Below are 11,136 nucleotides of genomic sequence, written 5' to 3'. Positions count from 1 at the left end.
CTTCTCATAAACCTCTAAAAGGACTTAATATAATACTTTATCATTCTACATGCATACAATTCTAGAGTTTATATATAATTTAGAATTTTTGCATAGAGTGAACATAATTCTTTAAAGCATGTTACGAAGATAAAGAAAAAATACCGGAACAACTCTTACTGCAGGTGAGTAGTACTTGCCTCCTTGTTCTTGCACTTACAAATGAAATCCTAAGGTTGAACACTCCAAACACTCTAGCGTGTTTAGAAAACCCTTGTCGACGTGTCTGAACATGGAATAGACTCCCCAATTCCCTTCTCTTGGCCGGCCACCACAAGGAGGAAGGGAGAAGGAGGAAACTCGTCTATTTCCGCCGCCCAAAGAGAGAGGAAGAGAAAAAATAGGTTTTCTTTTTTTCCTCTCTAACTTCCCCTTTTATACTAAAATATCTTTTCATGTCTAACTTGACGTCTAAACTCGTATAATTATAATGCGTCCTCTTTTCTTTAAAGCATATCCCTGTTGGATTCTTGGTTAGTCAAAATGAGTTAAGGTGTTGTTTAGTTAGGAATCTTGGGTTCGAGCCTTGGCCTGGCCTTTTTTTGTCACGATTTTGTTTCTTTTGGTAAAAATACCAAACGACCTCCAAAAATTACATAAAAATACTCTAAAAATCTCTAGAATATTTCTATGGCATTTCTAAATATTTTTAAGCACTTTAAGGACTCGAAATATGGAAATTTAGGATGGTACATAAGGCATGTTGAGTTTGAATGAAATTAGAGTTTTCTCTATTGTGAGAGCTTCCTTTGGTTCTCTATATTTTGGGAAGTATACCAATCGTGTTGCCTTTGTGTGTTTCCTGGAATCTCTTCTCTAAATATTCCCCAATCAGAGGTGGCATCTTCTTATAGAATTTGCTTGACAACTCTTCATTCATAAAAGCTCTTCCAGTCTTTGCTGCAAGCTCCTTGTACATATTCATGTAAGTATTTAAATCTCTGGTATTATGACATACTAACCTTTCCAGGTCAAGGTAAGCCTGGTTTTGTTCTGTCGTTGATCCAGAGGCGGGATCTTCAAGAGTAAACATTCTTCTTATTTGGGACAGAACATTCTGTGTTTCGTCTACTGAATTGACCAGCTTATCATACTGGTCTGGAAACATCATTCGTCATTGTATAAAATACTTCTTCTCTGTTTCTCCAAGAAGATTTTCTATAAACTGGACTTTAGTTCTCTTATCAGTCCAAATCTTCGAATCCACCACATTTGTGGTTATAGACTCCCATATCACTGCTCTTATGGACGGAAGTGTTTCTCTACAATTTGAAGGGTATACGGCAGTCCCTGAACAACAACCACATCAAGTCAATGAGCATGATGAAGAAATTCATTCTCCTGAGCAAGAAATCCTGGCAGTTCTAACAATTGAAGAAGCTCATCCCATAGTAGAGTTTACAAGATTAAGCCCAAATTCAACTATACCGATAAGGGCTACTGCAGGAGCTACAGGGTATGATCTCCATATCACTGCTAATGCTGAAATAGGTGTAGGTGACAGGGATTTACTCGGCACAGGACTGGCTATGGCTATTCCTGAAGGATATTATGGAAGAATTGCTCCAAGATCCGGAGTTGCCTGGAAAAAGGGTATTCACATTGGAGCAGGGGTAATTGACAGTGATTACCGAGGAGAAATTAAAATTCTGGTCTTCAATCTAACATTTGAACCGGTTTATTTTAAAAGAGGTGATGCAATCGCTCAAATAATCTTTACAAAGATTGCCATACCACCGTTGATGCAGGTTCCAAGCTTATCAGATACACTGAGAGAAACACAAGGATTTGGATCCACATCCAGGGCAAACCAAGCTTCAACAAGCCAAGCATTGATTGGTTCATCAGAGTGGACTACACTAATGCAAACCTTGTGTCCGCCAACGCAACCAGAAGAAGCAATACCTGATCCTAAACCAGATGAGTATGATCAGTTATTATTAAATTGGGTTGGTAAAGAACATATTTTGTCTATCAATCATCAGGAAGGCCAATCCCAACAAAAGGATATCTGGGACACCTTGGGACAACCAAGTGGCAAATATGATTACAATGTAAAATATAATCCCCCGGAATATATTAATTATGTTCCAGCACTAAAACCAAGCTGGGGTGATGAGGATGATGAAGCAAATTCTAATATCTAGAACCAAAGGCAACCTTGCTATGGTTGGATTAGTGAAGATGAAACGGACGAAATGATGGCTTTTCTAAATGGAGATGATCCTGTTTATAGCACAGACCAAGAAGATGAATGGGTCAACCCATTCTCTACGGAAGGTGATGGGTATGACTCTTCTGATTCTTATTTTTCTGTTGAAACTAACTTCCAACAAGATGAGGAAATTCAACTAGCCCATCTTGAGCTCTACCAACAGACTATCCAGTCCAGATAGAGGCCCAAGTCCAGAGAATTCTAGCCTCTACAGCATCATCAGCATATAATCCACCAGAGGATTCTATGTATGATGGGTCCTCCACAATATGCTCCAGCAACTGAAAGACCGACTACTTCCAATCCCTATGGGAATATGTCCTACATGGGAGCAAAACTGGGAAAAATTCAGGGAGCATATAATACGGAGCAATGGACGCTTCCATCAGCACAGCAACAAACAGGTGCAATAATGATGTGATTTCCAGATGGGAGTCTATAACCACAAATGTGGTGGATTCGAAGATTTGGACTGATAAGAGAACTAAAGTCCAGTTTATAGAAAATCTTCTTGGAGAAACAAAGAAGTATTTTATACAATGACGAATGATGTTTCCAGACCAGTATGATAAGCTGGTCAATTCAGCAGACGAAACACAGAATGTTCTATCCCAAATAAGAAGAATGTTTACTCTTGAAGATCTCGCCTCTGGATCAATGGCAGAACAAAACCAGGCTTACCTTGACCTAGAAAGGTTAGTAAGTCATAATACCAGAGATTTAAATACTTACATGAATACCAGGCTCAACTACATTTCCTATTTGCAATATGAAATTCAAAGATTGCAGATTGAAATAGAAGTACTCAGAAAAAGGTCAGGGAGAAGATCTTGAAAAAGAGTTAGAAGAGGATCTGAATCAACTGACACTTCATGACCAAGAAAAAGGAAAGGGTAAAGAGCAATTGGTATATCTAGAGGAAATAATGATTTCAAAGGTTAGTGAAGGACATCATCATCAAAGGAGGGTGACCAATAGACTTTACAATATGAAGGTAACCTTCGAGATTCCTGAAGTTGTTCCATTCTCAGTTAATGCTATACTTGATACAGGAGCATTAACATGCTGCATAGATAGAAAATCTATACCAGAAAAATCACTGGAAAAGAGTGCTGATACAGTGATGATCAGTTGGGTGAATTCAAAGCAATCAGCTAGCCTGAAGCTGAAGGGAGGATACATGAAAATTGGTGAAAGTAAGTTTCGAATACCATTCACTTATTCATTTGATATGACCTTGGGCGAAGGAATACAAATGATATTAGGATATAATTTTATTAGAAGTATGAAAGGAGGAGTCCGCAATGAGGAAAATAATGTTACATTTTATAATAACATTACCTCAATAGTGACTAATCAGACTGCAGCTTTTGCCATTGAAGAACTTCAGCTGGATGAATATGAATATATGGAAATTCAAGAACAATTATGCTTTGTCTCTAATCCTTATAATTCAAAAGTACTTCAGAAGCATGATACTTTGATAGAAAGGCTGAAAAGGCAGGGATTCATTGGGGAAAATCCATTGCTACACTGGGCCAAGAACAAGGTCGTATGTAAGCTGGATCTGATCAACTCAGACATCACTATACAAGATAAGCCTCTCTCACATATAACTCCTGCATTAAAATCTATTTTTGAAAAGCATGTTAATCAGCTGCTGAAGCTAAAGGTAATCAGACCCAGTAAGAGCAGGCATCGGACCATGGCTATGATTGTACAATCTGGGACATCAGTAGATCCTAGTAAAGAAGTAAAGGGCAAGGAAAGAATGGTGTTCAATTACAGGACACTTAACGACAATACTTACAAGGACCAGTACAGTCTCCCAGGAATCAATACAATAATTAAGAAGGTCAGTAATTCAAAAATCTATTCCAAGTTTGATTTGAAATCAGGTTTTCATCAAATTGCAATGGATCTGGATTCTGTGGAGTGGACAGCATTTATTTATCCGCAAGGATTATATGAATGGTTGGTAATGCTATTCGGATTGAAGAATGCACCGGCTATATTTCAAAGGAAGATGGATCATGTATTTAAAGGTACTGATGATTTTATTGCAGTATATATTGATGACATATTAGTCTTCTCTCAGTCTGAATCAGAGCATATTAAATATTCGGAAATTATGCTTAATCTCTGTCAAGAACAAGGACTGGTATTGTCTCCCACTAAATGCAAAATAGCAGTACCACGAATAGAATTTCTAGGAGCTGAGATAGGGGAAGGAAAGCTTAGACTTCAACCCCATATAATCAAGAAGATTACTGAAGTTAAAGATGATCAACTCAAAGAAAAGAAAGGGCTTAGGTCATGGCTAGGAATTTTAAACTATGCCCGAACCTACATACCAAACCTAAGTACCAAACTGGGTCCCCTTTATGAAAAAACTTCTATACATGGGGATAAAAGAATGAAATCTTTTGATTGGGAGTTAGTCAGACAGATTAAGGAGCAGGTTAAAACTTTGCCTGACCTTGATATACCACCAGAAGGGGCATATATCATACTTGAGACAGATGGCTCGATGACCGGATGGGGAGGAGTCTGTAAATGGAAGAAGAACAAGTATGACCCAGAAATTCTGAAAAAATTTGTGTGTACACGCATGGAAAATTTCCCATGGTAAAATCATTGATTGATGCTGAATATTTGCAGCAATGGAAACTATGACAGCATTAAAGATACATTTCCTAGATAAGGATGAAATTATGCTCAGGACAGATTGTCAGGCGATAATTTCTTTCCATAATAAGACTGCAAGGAATAAACCCTCAAGGGTTAGATGGCTGGCTTTCACAGATTTTATTACTGGCACCGGGATAAAGGTACATTTTGAACACATAGATGGAAAGTTAAATTTATTTGCTTACACCTTGTCCAAGTTAATTACGAAGCCAAAAATAGTAGCAGTCCTTACTGAGGAATCTACTATTGATCAACAAGAAGAAGTCTCAACTCTACCAAATATCCCTTATTGACGCAATATGAAGATTTAATTTGTGAAACTTCAAAGGGAATTCTGTGTAAAGAAGAACATGACAAAAGAAGGGAGATGGCTGGTATTGAAGAGAAAGCTATACAGAATGTTCTTTCCAGTTTACATGAGCTGGAAATGATTCTTCAAATGAAGGAAGTCGACTTTGGACACCGAGCGCACATGGAGGGTGGACGGCGGGACCTATTCCCTCAAAGTTCTCAAAGGCCTCAAGATAGTGACTTAAATTATTGGCGAAGGCAATTACCAGAGTTAAAGCAGAACAGACGAGATCTTTGGAACCTCGTCGAAAGAATAAAGAGGATAAGCTCTGAGATAAAGCAGATCCACCCGTGAAGCATGGTGGAGCCCAAAGATGCTAAAACTTCCCAAATGCAGCATGTTCACAAACTTCAAATACATTTCCAAAGTCAGGATCATTAGAATATAGATCTTTAATGTATTCAAAACCTAACAATTTAGTGTTCAAAGTAGAGATCAAGGTATACCTTCGAGACAAAGCATCTGCAACAATGTTTTCCATACCTCGTTTATACTTGATCACATAAGGAAATGACTCAATGAACTCCACCCATTTTGCATGACGTCTATTCAACTTACTTTGGCTCTTCAAATGCTTCAACGATTCATGATCAGTGTGAATGACAAACTCTTTGGGCCACAAGTAATGCTGCCAAGTCTCTAAAGCCCTCACCAATGCATACATCTCCTTGTCATAAGTTGGATAGTTCAAAGTTGCTCCACTGAGTTTCTCACTAAAATAAGCAAGGGGTTGACCTTCTTGTATTAGCACAGCTCCAATACCTATTCCTGATGCATCACACTCAATTTCAAAAGTTTTAGCAAAGTTAGGTAATGCAAGTATTGGTGCAGAAGTTAGCTTCTCCTTAAGTAAGTTGAAAGCTGAATTTTGTTCACTATCCCAATGAAAACCAACATTCTTTTTAACAACTTCAGTCAAGGGTGCAGCTAAAGTACTAAAATTTTTAACAAACCTCCTATAGAAACTAGCCAACCCATGAAAGCTACGTACCTCAGTTATGGTTTTTGGTGTTGGCCATTCACGAATAGCCTTAACCTTCTCTTCATCCACTGCTATTCCCTTAGCACTAACAATATAACCAAGAAACTCAATCTGACTAGTGCAAAAAGAACATTTTTGAAGGTTAGCATACAACTTTTCATTTCGCAAAACAAGTAGAACTTTTTGTAAATGATTTAGATGCTCATCTAAATTTTTGCTATAAATCAAGATGTCATCAAAATATACTACAACAAAGTCCCCAATAAAAGCACACAAAATATGGTTCATTAATCTCATGAAAGTACTAGGAGCATTAGTTAGCCCAAATGGCATGACTAACCATTCATATAAACCATACCTAGTCTTAAAAGCAGTTTTCCATTCATCTCCCTCACGCATTCGAATTTGATGATAGCCAGACTTCAAATCAATTTTAGAGAAAATGCAAGAACCATGTAGTTCATCTAGCATATCATCTAATCTAGGAATAGGATGACGATACTTTACCATAATCTTGTTGATAGCCCTGCAATCAACGCACATTCTCCAAGTTCCATCCTTCTTAGGCACAAGCAAAACAGGAACAGCACAAGGGCTCAAACTTTCTCGGACGTACCCTTTCCTCATCAACTCTTCAACTTGCTTTTGCAGCTCCTTTATCTCCGCCGGATTACTCCTATAGGCCGGTCTATTAGGAATTGTTGCTCCTGGGATGAAATCAATTTGGTGCTCTATTCCCCTAAGTGGTGGCAATCCATCAGGAACCTCATCAGGAAATACATCATCAAACTCCTGCAAAAGAGATTTAACAACACTAGGCAAAGAAGAGTTAAGATTGTTAGTGTTGAAATAAGCCTCCTTGTACAAAAGTAAAATCATCGGCTGTTGAGAATAAAAAACTCTCTTAACCTCTCTTTCTTTTGCATAAAAGCTCACTTTTTTACTCTCTTGCTCTTGAAGTTTTTTTTCTTTTTCATTCTTTTTTTCACTCCTCTCATCCACACTTTTTATTTTCTCACACTCTTTTTCTTTTCCATTCTTTCTTTTCTCACACTCTTTTTCTTTTTCTTTTTCTTTTCTCACACTCTTTTCACTCTCATTTTTGATCCTCAATTGATCTTCATATACTTGCTTAGGAGTTAATGGTACAAGAGTTACAAGTTTACCATGCATCATAAAAGAATACTTATTTTTGAACCCATCATGCATGACCTTCCTATCAAATTGCCATGGTCTACCTAAAAGCAAATGACTTGCATGCATTGGCACTACATCACAAAGAACCTCATCATGATACCTACCAATGGATAATGAAACCAATACTTGCTTAGTGACCTTAACTTCCCCGCAATCATTCAACCATTGTAGTTTATAAGGTCTAGGATGTTTAGTGGTAGGTAAGCATAATTTCTCAACCAAAAGAGTACTAGCTACATTAGTGCAACTTCCCCCATCAATAATCATACTACATACCTTCTCTTTGATGTGGCAACGGGTATGAAATATGTTCTCTCGTTGTTCTTCATCTTCTTCCTTCATTTGCACATTTAGAGCACGCCTAGTGACGAGGGCTTCACCTTCAACGGGATACTCTTCTACATCACTTTCCAATACTGGTGGCAAGGCACTATCATCTTCGGACTCACTCTCAGTTTCAATATCACCATTTTCTTTCAAAATCATAATTCTTTTGTTTGGACATTGTGATGCAATATGTCCCCTTCCCAAACACTTAAAGCATTTAATATCTCTGTTTCTTGAAGATTGGATAGGTTCTTTACCTTTGACCAATGGAGAACTAGCATCTTTATTCTTGGAAAACTCGGTCTTACTTTTGATGCAACTTTATCATCTTTTTTATTCCAGCTAGATTTCCAAGTGGATGAATTATGACTTTGCCCATGCTTGATTGAACCCTTCCTTTTGAGTTGCCTTTCAACTTTCATGGACATATGCACCATATCTTCAAGCTCCACATAATGTTGCAACTCCACTACATTTGCAATTTCTGATTCAAACCTTGTAAAAATCGTGCCATGGTTGCTTCTCGGTCCTCCTCCACATTGGCTCGAATCATGGCAATCTCCATCTCTTTGTGGTATTCCTCCACAGTCTTGGACCCTTGTGTTAGACTTTGTAATCTTTGGTACAAATCTCGATAGTAATGTGAGGGAATGAACCTCTTTCTCATTATAGATTTCATCTCCTCCCATGTGTCAATAGGTCTCTCTTTGTTTCTTCTCCTGCTTAGAATAATTTGATCCCACCAAATAATAGCATAATCAATAAACTCAACAGCAGCAAGTTTTACCTTCTTTTCTTCAGAGTAGTTGTGACAATCAAACACTAATTCCACTTTCTTTTCCCACTCTAAATATACATCTGGATCACTTTTGCCTTGAAATGAAGGAATCTTCATCTTGATATTGCCCAAGTTTCTATCAACATATTCATTTGCCCTTCCTCTTCTACCACCAATTCTAACATGACCAGATCTGCCACTAGAAGCTCTATCATCAATGTCCTCAGAAATGTCATCATCATCATTGTCATCACGGTTATGCTGCCTTGCACTTCGTGTAGGAACTCTACCAATTTGATTATTTTGTAGTCCAGTAATTATAGCATCTTGCCTCTCTAGTCTGTCGAGGATTTGACTGAATCTGATTTCCATGCGTTCCAAGTGTTGTCTCAAGGCACGTTGTTCAAGGGTTTCTCTAGGTCTTGCTTCATCTCCACTTGTCGCCATTAAAGTAAGCTGTTGTCACTCAATCACTCAACTCACTAATGTTAGCTCTTTAAAGAACTTAGAATTGAGGCAATTCCCTGTAAGCGTTCTTTGACTAATTGAAAAACTCCAAGGAAATTAGGATAAAAGATAGGAATTGAAGAAGAATGCAAATAGCAGAATTGAAAACTTGAATTAAGTGCCGAAAGGAAATTTGCCAGAATTGAATCTAGGCAAAACTTATTAGAATGCAGAATTGAAAGATAAAGATACTGGAAATAAAAGCTGAAAGAAAATTTGCCAGAACTTAATCTAGGCAAGTGCCAGAATTAAATCTAGGCAAAACTTGAAAGAAATGCAGAATTGAAAGATACTTGAAATAAGTGCTGAAAGAAAATTTGCCAGAACTTAATCTAGGCAAGTGCCAGAATTAAATCTAGGCAAAACTTGAAAGAAATGCAGAATTGAAAGATAAAGATAGCTGAAAGAAAATTTGCCAGAACTTAATCTAGGCAAGTGCCAGAATTAAATCTAGGCAAAACTTGAAAGAAATGCAGAATTGAAAGATAAAGATAGCTGAAAGAGGCAAGTGCCAGAATTAAATCTAGGCAAAACTTGAAAGAAATGCAGAATTGAAAGATAAAATAAGTGCTGAAAGAAAATTTGCCAGAACTTAATCTAGGCAAGTGCCAGAATTAAATCTAGGCAAAACTTGAAAGAAATGCGGAATTGAAAGATAAAGATGGTAAAAAAAATGCAAGTATAGAAATAACAAGCTCTCTACACCCACCTTTTGTTGCTTCTTTTCTTTTACCTTTTTTTCTCTTTTTTTCAAAATTTCAGCCTTCCTTTCTTTCCTTTTTTTCTTTTTTTTTGGCCAAAAATAAATTTTTTTTTTTTTTTTGGCCAAAAATAAATTTTTTTCTTTTTTTGGCCAAAAATAAATTTTTTCTTTTTTTTTTTATAGCAACAAGCAAATAAGACTTACAAAGATTGAAAGAAATGCAAACAATAAGTATCAAATGATGAACAAGATAGATAAAGTTTCAAGCACAAAAGAAAAGGATAACCAAATCGATTTAGAAAAACCTAAGCTCTGATACCAACTGATGTGAACCCAAAGAGAAAAATCTCAAGAACCCACAACTAATTGAAGAAAGAAAGAAGGAAAGTCTAAATCGATAAGAAGGATGAATAGAACCTCGACCCGATACTTAAGAAAGTCGAACCTTGGTATAGATGAAGAGGGAAGACGCCACAACCTTGGGATGGAGGTTGATAAGTCTTTGAACGCCACAAGGGGATGCCTTGATAAGTTCTAGTTCAATGAAGAACCAACAAGTGAGAGCCTCACCATGCTTTAGATTGAAAATATGCCAAAAGATACATGTGTGGCCGTCACCCCCTTTATTTATAGCTATAGGGTGACCTAAAAACCCTAAAAGGCCAAAAGAAAGCCCATTTAGTAAAGGCCTATGTAGACTACTTAGCCATTTTAAGCTTATGGCATCATTACAACCCAAATAAAGCTAGAAATTGAGCCTACATATCTCTACTACATAAACATGAGACTAAGTGGCTACTTAAGCCCATCCAAGGCTTGAATTAAGTTGACTAAGCCGCATGACTTGCTCTTGGTCAAACCTTCTTCAATTGTAACTTTGGCTTTCACATCTTCAATTAGCACATTAAGTGCTTCCTTCATCTTCTTAGCCTTAGCTCTTGTAATTGGGCCTCCATTGATGCATAATGGATCATCAACAACATCTAGAGTGGGTTGAGTATGATCCATATTAGCTTGTTGGGCAACTTGTTCACTTGGTTTGACTCCATCAATTGCTTAAATCAATAAACTAAATAAGTATGGGGACTTGTGTTACCAGGTGAGTTGTTTATGTGAGCATACTTTTATGCTCTAATGCATGCATTGAACTTGCATGCTCCCATCTTTTAATTTAAAAAGACTTTGATGTAGGTGATCATCACCTTTGATTCGAGGATCATAATTCTTTTGAAAGGAGAGGGGGAATGATGGAGTCAAACCAAGTGAACAAGTTGCCCAACAAGCTAATATGGATCATGCTCAACCCACTCTAGATGTTGTTGATGATCCATTATGCATCAATGGA

General features: G+C 37.3%; 1 pseudogene; it reads right to left on the bottom strand.

Moving 5' to 3' along the window:
• Positions 1-5,638: 5,638 nt before the first annotated feature.
• Positions 5,639-8,698, bottom strand: LOC141812767 (uncharacterized; annotated as a pseudogene).
• Between the last annotated feature and the right edge of the window lie 2,438 nt (positions 8,699-11,136).

The sequence above is a fragment of the Curcuma longa genome, chromosome 19 (assembly GCF_044706935.1).
Source record: "Curcuma longa cultivar G26 ecotype Majalengka, Jawa Barat chromosome 19, ITB_CL_G26_1.1, whole genome shotgun sequence".
NCBI lineage: Eukaryota > Viridiplantae > Streptophyta > Magnoliopsida > Zingiberales > Zingiberaceae > Curcuma > Curcuma longa.
This window is presented reverse-complemented; position numbering and strand designations above follow the sequence as displayed.